This window comes from Myotis daubentonii, chromosome X, assembly GCF_963259705.1.
Source record: "Myotis daubentonii chromosome X, mMyoDau2.1, whole genome shotgun sequence".
Taxonomy (NCBI): Eukaryota; Metazoa; Chordata; class Mammalia; order Chiroptera; family Vespertilionidae; genus Myotis; species Myotis daubentonii.
In genome coordinates this window covers 76,324,291-76,338,403 of record NC_081861.1, presented here as the reverse complement: position 1 = coordinate 76,338,403, position 14,113 = coordinate 76,324,291, and positions in this window count along the sequence as shown.

The window sequence follows — 14,113 nt, the reverse complement described above, 5'->3', positions numbered from 1 at the left end:
TTCATTTCAAGTGTTTCTTACAAGTTTTTTTATCATTTCTGGAAACTATAATTGCGTAATTGAAGAGTTTTACCACAATTAGAGATTGTTCCTACAACTATATACTGGAATCGTCAGCATTTTAACTGATTCACACAGAAAACGCCAGAGAAATTCGGCCTCAATTTTAAACATAAACAATATATTGCACACTTACAGTCTTTCTATACAAATTTTGAGCTGTACAAACCTGAAATCCTAATGTTTGAAAGCCAATTCAAGTGAAAACTCTCCCTAAACTAGCCGGAGTTTTAAATATTATCAGTTTTCTGGCTATGTCCCACCTTTCCACTGGTAACCTCCGTGATTGAAAACGGCTGGAAATATAGTAAGAATCTATTTGCTTTTATTTCAAGTGTTTCTTACAAGTTTTTTTCATCATTTCTGGAAACTATAATTGCGTATTTGAAGAGTTTTACCACAATTAGAGAGTGTTCCTACAACTACATACTGGAATCGTCAGCATTTTAACTGATTCACACAGGAAACACCAGAGAAATTCGGCCTCCAATTGTAAACATAAACAGTATAGTCTTCACGTACAGTCTTTCTACACAACTTTTGAGCTGAATAAACCTGAATTCCTAATATTTGAAAGCGAACTCAAGTGAAAACTCACCCTAAACTAGATGGAGTTGTAAGTATTATCAGTTTTCTGGTCATGACCCAGCTTTCCACTGGTAAACTCCGTGATTGAAAACGGCTGGAAATGTAGTAAGAATAAATTTCCGTTCATTTCAAGTGTTTCTTACAAGTTTTTTATCATTTCTGGAAGCTATAATTGCGTATTTGAAGAGTTTTACCACAATTAGAGAGTGTTCCTACAACTATATACTGGAATCGGCAGCATTTTAACTGATTCACACAGAAAACACCAGAGAAATTCAGCTTCTAATTGTAAACATAAACTGTATAGTCTTCACTTAGAATCTTTCTACACAAATTTTGAGCTGTATAAACCTGAATTCCTAAAATTTGAAAGCGAACTCAAGTGAAAACTCACACTAAAATAGACTGAGTTTTAAGTATTATCAGTTTTCTGGTCATGACCAGCTTTCCACTGGTAACCTCCGTGATTGAAAACGCCCAGAAATGTAGTAAGAATAAATTTCCTTTCATTTCAAGTGTTTCTTACAAGTTTTTTTTATCATTTCTGGAAACTATAATTGGGTAATTCAAGAGTTTTACCACAATTAGAGAGTGTTCCTACAACTATATACTGGAATCGTCAGCATTTTAACTGATTCACACAGAAAACGCCAGAAAAATTAGGCCTCAATTTTAAACATAAACAGTATATTATACACTTACAGTCTTTCTATACAAATTTTGAGCTGTATAAACCTGAAATCCTAATGTTTGAAAGCCAATTCAAGTGAAAACTCTCCCTAAACTAGCCGGAGTTTTAAATATTATCAGTTTTCTGGCTATGTCCCACCTTTCCACTGGTAACCTCCGTGATTGAAAACGGCTGGAAATGTAGTAAGAATCTATTTGCTTTTATTTCAAGTGTTTCTTACGAGTTATTTATCATTTCTGGAAACTATAATTGCGTAATTGAAGAGTTTTACCACAATTAGAGAGTGTTCCTACAACTACATACTGGAATCGTCAGCATTTTAACTGATTCACACAGGAAACACCAGAGAAATTCGGCCTCCAATTGTAAACATAAACAGTATAGTCTTCACGTACAGTCTTTCTACACAAATTTTGAGCTGAATAAACCTGAATTCCTACTATTTGAAAGCGAACTCAAGTGAAAACTCACCCTAAACTAGACGTAGTTGTAAGTATTATCAGTTTTCTGGTCATGACCCAGCTTTCCACTGGTAAACTCCGTGATTGAAAACAGCTGGAAATGTATTAAGAATAAATTTCCTTTCATTTCAAGTGTTTCTTACAAGTTTTTTATCATTTCTGGAAACTATAATTGCATATTTGAAGAGTTTTACCACAATTAGGGAGTGTTCCTACAACTATATACTGGAATCGTCAGCATTTTAACTGATTCACACAATAAACGCCAGAGAAATTCGGCCTCAATTTTAAACATAAACAGTATATTGCACACTTACAGTCTTTCTATACAAATTTTGAGCTGTATAAACCTGAAATCCTAATATTTGAAAGCCAATTCAAGTGAAAACTCTCCCTAAACTAGCCGGAGTTGTAAATATTATCAGTTTTCTGGCTATGTCCCACCTTTCCACTGGTAACCTTCAGTGATTGAAAACGGCAGGAAATGTAGTAAGAATCTATTTGCTTTTATTTCAAGTGTTTCTTACAAGTTTTTTATCATTTCTGGAAGCTATAATTGCGTATTTGAAGAGTTTTACCACAATTAGAGAGTGTTCCTACAACTATATACTGGAATCGGCAGCATTTTAACTGATTTACACAGAAAACACAAGAGAAATTCGGCTTCCAATTGTAAACATAAACTGTATAGTCTTCACTTAGAATCTTTCTACACAAATTTTGAGCTGTATAAACCGGAATTCCTAAAATTTGAAAGCGAACTCAAGTGAAAACTCAGCCTAAAATAGACTGAGTTTTAAGTATTATCAGTTTTGTGGTCATGACCCAGCTTTCCACTGGTAAACTCCGTGATTGAAAACGGCTGGAAATGTAGTAAGAATAAATTTCCGTTCATTTCAAGTGTTTCTTACAAGTTTTTTATCATTTCTGGAAGCTATAATTGCGTATTTGAAGTGTTTTACCACAATTAGAGAGTGTTCCTACAACTATATACTGGAATCGGCAGCATTTTAACTGATTCACATAGAAAACACCAGAGAAATTCGGCTTCCAATTGTAAACATAAACTGTATAGTCTTCACTTAGAATCTTTCTACACAAATTTTGAGCTGAATAAACCTGAATTCCTAAAATTTGAAAGCGAACTCAAGTGAAAACTCACCCTAAAATAGACTGAGTTTTAACTATTATCAGTTTTCTGGTCATGACCAGCTTTCCACTGGTAACCTCCGTGATTGAAAATGCCCAGAAATGTAGTAAGAATAAATTTCCTTTCATTTCAAGTGTTTCTTACAAGTTTTTTTTTATCATTTCGGGAAACTATAATTGCGTAATTGAAGAGTTTCACCACAATGAGAGAGTGTTCCTACAACTACATACTGGAATCGTCTGCATTTTAACTGATTCACACAGGAAACACCAGAGAAATTCGGCCTCCAATTGTAAACATAAACAGTATAGTCTTCACTTAGAATCTTTCTACACAAATTTTGAGCTGTATAAACCTGAATTCCTAAAATTTGAAAGCGAACTCAAGTGAAAACTCACACTAAAATAGACTGAGTTTTAAGTATTATCAGTTTTCTGGTCATGACCAGCTTTCCACTGGTAACCTCCGTGATTGAAAACGCCCAGAAATGTAGTAAGAATAAATTTCCTTTCATTTCAAGTGTTTCTTACAAGTTTTTTTTATCATTTCTGGAAACTATAATTGCGTAATTGAAAAGTTTTACCACAATTAGAGAGTGTTCCTACAACTATATACTGGAATCGTCAGCATTTTAACTGATTCACACAGAAAACGCCAGAAAAATTAGGCCTCAATTTTAAACATAAACAGTATATTATACACTTACAGTCTTTCTATACAAATTTTGAGCTGTATAAACCTGAAATCCTAATGTTTGAAAGCCAATTCAAGTGAAAACTCTCCCTAAACTAGCCGGAGTTTTAAATATTATCAGTTTTCTGGCTATGTCCCACCTTTCCACTGGTAACCTCCGTGATTGAAAACGGCTGGAAATGTAGTAAGAATCTATTTGCTTTTATTTCAAGTGTTTCTTACGAGTTATTTATCATTTCTGGAAACTATAATTGCGTAATTGAAGAGTTTTACCACAATTAGAGAGTGTTCCTACAACTACATACTGGAATCGTCAGCATTTTAACTGATTCACACAGGAAACACCAGAGAAATTCGGCCTCCAATTGTAAACATAAACAGTATAGTCTTCACGTACAGTCTTCTACACAAATTTTGAGCTGAATAAACCTGAATTCCTACTATTTGAAAGCGAACTCAAGTGAAAACTCACCCTAAACTAGACGGAGTTGTAAGTATTATCAGTTTTCTGGTCATGACCCAGCTTTCCACTGGTAAACTCCGTGATTGAAAACAGCTGGAAATGTATTAAGAATAAATTTCCTTTCATTTCAAGTGTTTCTTACAAGTTTTTTATCATTTCTGGAAACTATAATTGCATATTTGAAGAGTTTTACCACAATTAGGGAGTGTTCCTACAACTATATACTGGAATCGTCAGCATTTTAACTGATTCACACAGAAAACGCCAGAGAAATTCGGCCTCAATTTTAAACATAAACAGTATATTGCACACTTACAGTCTTTCTATACAAATTTTGAGCTGTATAAACCTGAAATCCTAATATTTGAAAGCCAATTCAAGTGAAAACTCTCCCTAAACTAGCCGGAGTTGTAAATATTATCAGTTTTCTGGCTATGTCCCACCTTTCCACTGGTAACCTTCCGTGATTGAAAACGGCAGGAAATGTAGTAAGAATCTATTTGCTTTTATTTCAAGTGTTTCTTACAAGTTTTTTATCATTTCTGGAAGCTATAATTGCGTATTTGAAGAGTTTTACCACAATTAGAGAGTGTTCCTACAACTATATACTGGAATCGGCAGCATTTTAACTGATTTACACAGAAAACACAAGAGAAATTCGGCTTCCAATTGTAAACATAAACTGTATAGTCTTCACTTAGAATCTTTCTACACAAATTTTGAGCTGTATAAACCGGAATTCCTAAAATTTGAAAGCGAACTCAAGTGAAAACTCAGCCTAAAATAGACTGAGTTTTAAGTATTATCAGTTTTGTGGTCATGACCCAGCTTTCCACTGGTAAACTCCGTGATTGAAAACGGCTGGAAATGTAGTAAGAATAAATTTCCGTTCATTTCAAGTGTTTCTTACAAGTTTTTTATCATTTCTGGAAGCTATAATTGCGTATTTGAAGTGTTTTACCACAATTAGAGAGTGTTCCTACAACTATATACTGGAATCGGCAGCATTTTAACTGATTCACACAGAAAACACCAGAGAAATTCGGCTTCCAATTGTAAACATAAACTGTATAGTCTTCACTTAGAATCTTTCTACACAAATTTTGAGCTGTATAAACCTGAATTCCTAAAATTTGAAAGCGAACTCAAGTGAAAACTCACCCTAAAATAGACTGAGTTTTAACTATTATCAGTTTTCTGGTCATGACCAGCTTTCCACTGGTAACCTCCGTGATTGAAAATGCCCAGAAATGTAGTAAGAATAAATTTCCTTTCATTTCAAGTGTTTCTTACAAGTTTTTTTTTATCATTTCTGGAAACTATAATTGCGTAATTGAAGAGTTTCACCACAATGAGAGAGTGTTCCTACAACTACATACTGGAATCGTCTGCATTTTAACTGATTCACACAGGAAACACCAGAGAAATTCGGCCTCCAATTGTAAACATAAACAGTATAGTCCTCACTTACAGTCTTTCTACACAAATTTTGAGCTGTATAAACCTGAATTCCTAATATTTGAAAGCGAACTCAAGTGAAAACTCACTCTAAACTAGTTGGAGTTGTAAGTATTATCAGGTTTCTGGTCATTACCCAGATTTCCTGTGGTAACCTCCGTGATTGAAGACGGCTGTAAATGTAGTAAGAATCAAGTTCCTTTTATTTCAAGTGTTTCTTACAAGTTTTTTATCATTTCTGGAAGCTATAATTGCGTATTTGAAGAGTTTTACCACAATTAGAGAGTGTTCCTACAACTATATACTGGAATCGTCAGCATTTTAACTGATTCACACAGGAAACACCAGAGAAATTCGGCCTCCAATTGTAAACATAAACAGTATAGTCTTCACGTACAGTCTTTCTACACAACTTTTGAGCTGAAGAAACCTGAATTCCTAATATTTGAAAGCGAACTCAAGTGAAAACTCACCCTAAACTAGATGGAGTTGTAAGTATTATCAGTTTTCTGGTCATGACCCAGCTTTTCACTGGTAAACTCCGTGATTGAAAACGGCTGGAAATGTAGTAAGAGTAAATTTCCTTTCATTTCAAGTGTTTCTTACAAGTTTTTTATCATTTCTGGAAGCTATAATTGCGTATTTGAAGAGTTTTACCACAATTAGAGAGTGTTCCTACAACTATATACTGGAATCGTCAGCATTTTAACTGATTCACACAGAAAACACCAGAGAAATTCGGCTTCCAATTGTAAACATAAACTGTATAGTCTTCACTTAGAATCTTTCTACACAAATTTTGAGCTGTATAAACCTGAATTCCTAAAATTTGAAAGCGACCTCAAGTGAAAACTCACCCTAAAATAGACTGAGTTTTAAGTATTATTAGTTTTCTGGTCATGACCCAGCTTTCCACTGGTAACCTCCGTGATTGAAAACGCCCAGAAATGTAGTAGGAATAAATTTCCTTTCATTTCAAGTGTTTCTTACAAGTTTTTTTATCATTTCTGGAAACTATAATTGCGTAATTGAAGAGTTTTACCACAATTAGAGATTGTTCCTACAACTATATACTGGAATCGTCAGCATTTTAACTGATTCACACAGAAAACGCCAGAGAAATTCGGCCTCAATTTTAAACATAAACAATATATTGCACACTTACAGTCTTTCTATACAAATTTTGAGCTGTACAAACCTGAAATCCTAATGTTTGAAAGCCAATTCAAGTGAAAACTCTCCCTAAACTAGCCGGAGTTTTAAATATTATCAGTTTTCTGGCTATGTCCCACCTTTCCACTGGTAACCTCCGTGATTGAAAACGGCTGGAAATATAGTAAGAATCTATTTGCTTTTATTTCAAGTGTTTCTTACAAGTTTTTTTTCATCATTTCTGGAAACTATAATTGCGTATTTGAAGAGTTTTACCACAATTAGAGAGTGTTCCTACAACTACATACTGGAATCGTCAGCATTTTAACTGATTCACACAGGAAACACCAGAGAAATTCGGCCTCCAATTGTAAACATAAACAGTATAGTCTTCACGTACAGTCTTTCTACACAAATTTTGAGCTGAATAAACCTGAATTCCTACTATTTGAAAGCGAACTCAAGTGAAAACTCACCCTAAACTAGACGGAGTTGTAAGTATTATCAGTTTTCTGGTCATGACCCAGCTTTCCACTGGTAAACTCCGTGATTGAAAACAGCTGGAAATGTATTAAGAATAAATTTCCTTTCATTTCAAGTGTTTCTTACAAGTTTTTTATCATTTCTGGAAACTATAATTGCATATTTGAAGAGTTTTACCACAATTAGGGAGTGTTCCTACAACTATATACTGGAATCGTCAGCATTTTAACTGATTCACACAGAAAACGCCAGAGAAATTCGGCCTCAATTTTAAACATAAACAGTATATTGCACACTTACAGTCTTTCTATACAAATTTTGAGCTGTATAAACCTGAAATCCTAATATTTGAAAGCCAATTCAAGTGAAAACTCTCCCTAAACTAGCCGGAGTTGTAAATATTATCAGTTTTCTGGCTATGTCCCACCTTTCCACTGGTAACCTTCCGTGATTGAAAACGGCAGGAAATGTAGTAAGAATCTATTTGCTTTTATTTCAAGTGTTTCTTACAAGTTTTTTATCATTTCTGGAAGCTATAATTGCGTATTTGAAGAGTTTTACCACAATTAGAGAGTGTTCCTACAACTATATACTGGAATCGGCAGCATTTTAACTGATTTACACAGAAAACACAAGAGAAATTCGGCTTCCAATTGTAAACATAAACTGTATAGTCTTCACTTAGAATCTTTCTACACAAATTTTGAGCTGTATAAACCGGAATTCCTAAAATTTGAAAGCGAACTCAAGTGAAAACTCAGCCTAAAATAGACTGAGTTTTAAGTATTATCAGTTTTGTGGTCATGACCCAGCTTTCCACTGGTAAACTCCGTGATTGAAAACGGCTGGAAATGTAGTAAGAATAAATTTCCGTTCATTTCAAGTGTTTCTTACAAGTTTTTTATCATTTCTGGAAGCTATAATTGCGTATTTGAAGTGTTTTACCACAAATAGAGAGTGTTCCTACAACTATATACTGGAATCGGCAGCATTTTAACTGATTCACATAGAAAACACCAGAGAAATTCGGCTTCCAATTGTAAACATAAACTGTATAGTCTTCACTTAGAATCTTTCTACACAAATTTTGAGCTGAATAAACCTGAATTCCTAAAATTTGAAAGCGAACTCAAGTGAAAACTCACCCTAAAATAGACTGAGTTTTAACTATTATCAGTTTTCTGGTCATGACCAGCTTTCCACTGGTAACCTCCGTGATTGAAAATGCCCAGAAATGTAGTAAGAATAAATTTCCTTTCATTTCAAGTGTTTCTTACAAGTTTTTTTTTATCATTTCGGGAAACTATTATTGCGTAATTGAAGAGTTTCACCACAATGAGAGAGTGTTCCTACAACTACATACTGGAATCGTCTGCATTTTAACTGATTCACACAGGAAACACCAGAGAAATTCGGCCTCCAATTGTAAACATAAACAGTATAGTCCTCACTTACAGTCTTTCTACACAAATTTTGAGCTGTATAAACCTGAATTCCTAATATTTGAAAGCGAACTCAAGTGAAAACTCACTCTAAACTAGTTGGAGTTGTAAGTATTATCAGGTTTCTGGTCATTACCCAGATTTCCTGTGGTAACCTCCGTGATTGAAGACGGCTGTAAATGTAGTAAGAATCAAGTTCCTTTTATTTCAAGTGTTTCTTACAAGTTTTTTATCATTTCTGGAAGCTATAATTGCGTGTTTGAAGAGTTTTACCACAATTAGAGAGTGTTCCTACAACTATATACTGGAATCGTCAGCATTTTAACTGATTCACACAGAAAACACCAGAGAAATTCGGCTTCCAATTGTAAACATAAACAGTATAGTCTTCACGTACAGTCTTTCTACACAACTTTTGAGCTGAAGAAACCTGAATTCCTAATATTTGAAAGCGAACTCAAGTGAAAACTCACTCTAAACTAGTTGGAGTTGTAAGTATTATCAGTTTTCTGGTCATGACCCAGCTTTTCACTGGTAAACTCCGTGATTGAAAACGGCTGGAAATGTAGTAAGAGTAAATTTCCTTTCATTTCAAGTGTTTCTTACAAGTTTTTTATCATTTCTGGAAAGTATAATTGCGTATTTGAAGAGTTTTACCACAATTAGAGAGTGTTCCTACAACTACATACTGGAATCGTCAGCATTTTAACTGATTCACACAGGAAACACCAGAGAAATTCGGCCTCCAATTGTAAACATAAACTGTATAGTCTTCACTTAGAACCTTTCTACACAAATTTTGAGCTGTATAAACCTGAAATCCTAATGTTTGAAAGCCAATTCAAGTGAAAACTCTCCCTAAACTCGCCGGAGTTTTAAATATTATCAGTTTTCTGGCTATGTCCCACCTTTCCACTGGTAACCTCCGTGATTGAAAACGGCTGGAAATGTAGTAAGAATCTATTTGCTTTTATTTCAAGTGTTTCTTATAAGTTTTTTATCATTACTGGAAACAGTAATTGAGTATTTGAAGAGTTTTACCACAATTAGAGAGTGTTCCTACAACTACATACTGGAATCGTCAGCATTTTAACTGATTCACACAGGAAACACCAGAGAAATTCGGCCTCCAATTGTAAACATAAACAGTATAGTCCTCACAAACAGTCTTTCTACACAAATTTTGAGCTCTATAAACCTGAATTCCTAATATTTGAAAGCGAACTCAAGTGAAAACCCACCCTAAACTAGATGGAGTTGTAAGTATTATCAGTTTTCTGGTCATGACCCAGCTTTCCACTGGTAAACTCTGTGATTGAAAACGGCTGGAAATGTAGTAAGAATCAAGTTCCTTTTCTTTCAAGTGTTTCTTACGAGTTATTTATCATTACTGGAAACAATAATTGCGTATTTGAAGAGTTTTACCACAATAAGAGAGTGTTCCTACAACTACATACTGGAATCGTCAGCATTTTAACTGATTCACACAGGAAACACCAGAGAAATTCGGCCTCCAATTGTAAACATAAACAGTATAGTCCTCACTTACAGTCTTTCTACACAAATTTTGAGCTGAATAAACCTGAATTCCTACTATTTGAAAGCGAACTCAAGTGAAAACTCACCCTAAACTAGACGGAGTTGTAAGTATTATCAGTTTTCTGGTCATGACCCAGCTTTCCACTGGTAAACTCCGTGATTGAAAACAGCTGGAAATGTAGTAAGAATAAATTTCCTTTCATTTCAAGTGTTTCTTACAAGTTTTTTTTATCATTTCTGGAAACTATAATTGCGTAATTGAAGAGTTTTACCACAATTAGAGAGTGTTCCTACAACTATATACTGGAATCGTCAGCATTTTAACTGATTCACACAGAAAACGCCAGAAAAATTAGGCCTCAATTTTAAACATAAACTGTATATTGCACACTTACAGTCTTTCTATACAAATTTTCAGCTGTATAAACCTGAAATCCTAATGTTTGAAAGCCAATTCAAGTGAAAACTCTCCCTAAACTAGCCGGAGTTTTAAATATTATCAGTTTTCTGGCTATGTCCCACCTTTCCACTGGTAACCTCCGTGATTGAAAACGGCTGGAAATGTAGTAAGAATCTATTTGCTTTTATTTCAAGTGTTTCTTACGAGTTATTTATCATTTCTGGAAACTATAATTGCGTAATTGAAGAGTTTTACCACAATTAGAGAGTGTTCCTACAACTACATACTGGAATCGTCTGCATTTTAACTGATTCACACAGGAAACACCAGAGAAATTCGGCCTCCAATTGTAAACATAAACAGTATAGTCCTCACTTACAGTCTTTCTACACAAATTTTGAGCTGTATAAACCTGAATTCCTAATATTTGAAAGCGAACTCAAGTGAAAACTCACTCTAAACTAGATGGAGTTGTAAGTATTATCAGTTTTCTGGTCATTACCCAGATTTCCTGTGGTAACCTCCTTGATTGAAAACGGCTGGAAATGTAGTAAGAATCAAGTTCCTTTTATTTCAAGTGTTTCTTACGAGTTATTTATCATTTCTGGAAATTATAATTGTGTATTTGAAGAGTTTTACCACAATTACAGAGTGTTCCTACAACTATATACTGGAATCGTCAGCATTTTAACTGATTCACACAGAAAACGCCAGAAAAATTAGGCCTCAATTTGAAACATAAACAGTATATTGCACACTTACAGTCTTTCTATACAAATTTTGAGCTGTATAAACCTGAAATCCTAATGTTTGAAAGCCAATTCAAGTGAAAACTCTCCCTAAACTAGCCGGAGTTGTAAATATTATCAGTTTTCTGGCTATGTCCCACCTTTCCACTGGTAACCTCCGTGATTGAAAACGGCTGGAAATGTAGTAAGAATCTATTTGCTTTTATTTCAAGTGTTTCTTACAAGTTTTTTTTATCATTTCTGGAAACTATAATTGCGTATTTGAAGAGTTTCACCACAATTAGAGAGTGTTCCTACAACTACATACTGGAATCGTCTGCATTTTAACTGATTCACACAGGAAACACCAGAGAAATTCGGCCTCCAATTGTAAACATAAACAGTATAGTCCTCACTTACAGTCTTTCTACACAAATTTTGAGCTGTATAAACCTGAATTCCTAATATTTGAAAGCGAACTCAAGTGAAAACTCACTCTAAACTAGATGGAGTTGTAAGTATTATCAGTTTTCTGGTCATTACCCAGATTTCCTGTGGTAACCTCCGTGATTGAAAACGGCTGGAAATGTAGTAAGAATCAAGTTCCTTTTATTTCAAGTGTTTCTTACGAGTTATTTATCATTTCTGGAAACTATAATTGCGTATTTGAAGAGTTTTACCACAATTACAGAGTGTTCCTACAACTACATACTGGAATCGTCAGCATTTTAACTGATTCACACAGGAAACACCAGAGAAATTCGGCCTCCAATTGTAAACATAAACAGTATAGTCCTCACTTACAGTCTTTCTACACAAATTTTGAGCTGAATAAACCTGAATTCCTACTATTTGAAAGCGAACTCAAGTGAAAACTCACCCTAAACTAGACGGAGTTGTAAGTATTATCAGTTTTCTGGTCATGACCCAGCTTTCCACTGGTAAACTCCGTGATTGAAAACAGCTGGAAATGTAGTAAGAATAAATTTCCTTTCATTTCAAGTGTTTCTTACAAGTTTTTTTTATCATTTCTGGAAACTATAATTGCGTAATTGAAGAGTTTTACCACAATTAGAGAGTGTTCCTACAACTATATACTGGAATCGTCAGCATTTTAACTGATTCACACAGAAAACGCCAGAAAAATTAGGCCTCAATTTTAAACATAAACAGTATATTGCACACTTACAGTCTTTCTATACAAATTTTCAGCTGTATAAACCTGAAATCCTAATGTTTGAAAGCCAATTCAAGTGAAAACTCTCCCTAAACTAGCCGGAGTTTTAAATATTATCAGTTTTCTGGCTATGTCCCACCTTTCCACTGGTAACCTCCGTGATTGAAAACGGCTGGAAATGTAGTAAGAATCTATTTGCTTTTATTTCAAGTGTTTCTTACGAGTTATTTATCATTTCTGGAAACTATAATTGCGTAATTGAAGAGTTTTACCACAATTAGAGAGTGTTCCTACAACTACATACTGGAATCGTCTGCATTTTAACTGATTCACACAGGAAACACCAGAGAAATTCGGCCTCCAATTGTAAACATAAACAGTATAGTCCTCACTTACAGTCTTTCTACACAAATTTTGAGCTGTATAAACCTGAATTCCTAATATTTGAAAGCGAACTCAAGTGAAAACTCACTCTAAACTAGATGGAGTTGTAAGTATTATCAGTTTTCTGGTCATTACCCAGATTTCCTGTGGTAACCTCCTTGATTGAAAACGGCTGGAAATATAGTAAGAATCAAGTTCCTTTTATTTCAAGTGTTTCTTACGAGTTATTTATCATTTCTGGAAATTATAATTGTGTATTTGAAGAGTTTTACCACAATTACAGAGTGTTCCTACAACTATATACTGGAATCGTCAGCATTTTAACTGATTCACACAGAAAACGCCAGAAAAATTAGGCCTCAATTTGAAACATAAACAGTATATTGCACACTTACAGTCTTTCTATACAAATTTTGAGCTGTATAAACCTGAAATCCTAATGTTTGAAAGCCAATTCAAGTGAAAACTCTCCCTAAACTAGCCGGAGTTGTAAATATTATCAGTTTTCTGGCTATGTCCCACCTTTCCACTGGTAACCTCCGTGATTGAAAACGGCTGGAAATGTAGTAAGAATCTATTTGCTTTTATTTCAAGTGTTTCTTACAAGTTTTTTTTATCATTTCTGGAAACTATAATTGCGTATTTGAAGAGTTTCACCACAATTAGAGAGTGTTCCTACAACTACATACTGGAATCGTCTGCATTTTAACTGATTCACACAGGAAACACCAGAGAAATCCGGCCTCCAATTGTAAACATAAACAGTATAGTCCTCACTTACAGTCTTTCTACACAAATTTTGAGCTGTATAAACCTGAATTCCTAATATTTGAAAGCGAACTCAAGTGAAAACTCACTCTAAACTAGATGGAGTTGTAAGTATTATCAGTTTTCTGGTCATTACCCAGATTTCCTGTGGTAACCTCCGTGATTGAAAACGGCTGGAAATGTAGTAAGAATCAAGTTCCTTTTATTTCAAGTGTTTCTTACGAGTTATTTATCATTTCTGGAAACTATAATTGCGTATTTGAAGAGTTTTACCACAATTACAGAGTGTTCCTACAACTACATACTGGAATCGTCAGCATTTTAACTGATTCACACAGGAAACACCAGAGAAATTCGGCCTCCAATTGTAAACATAAACAGTATAGTCTTCACGTACAGTCTTTCTACACAACTTTTGAGCTGAATAAACCTGAATTCCTAATATTTGAAAGCGAACTCAAGTGAAAACTCACCCT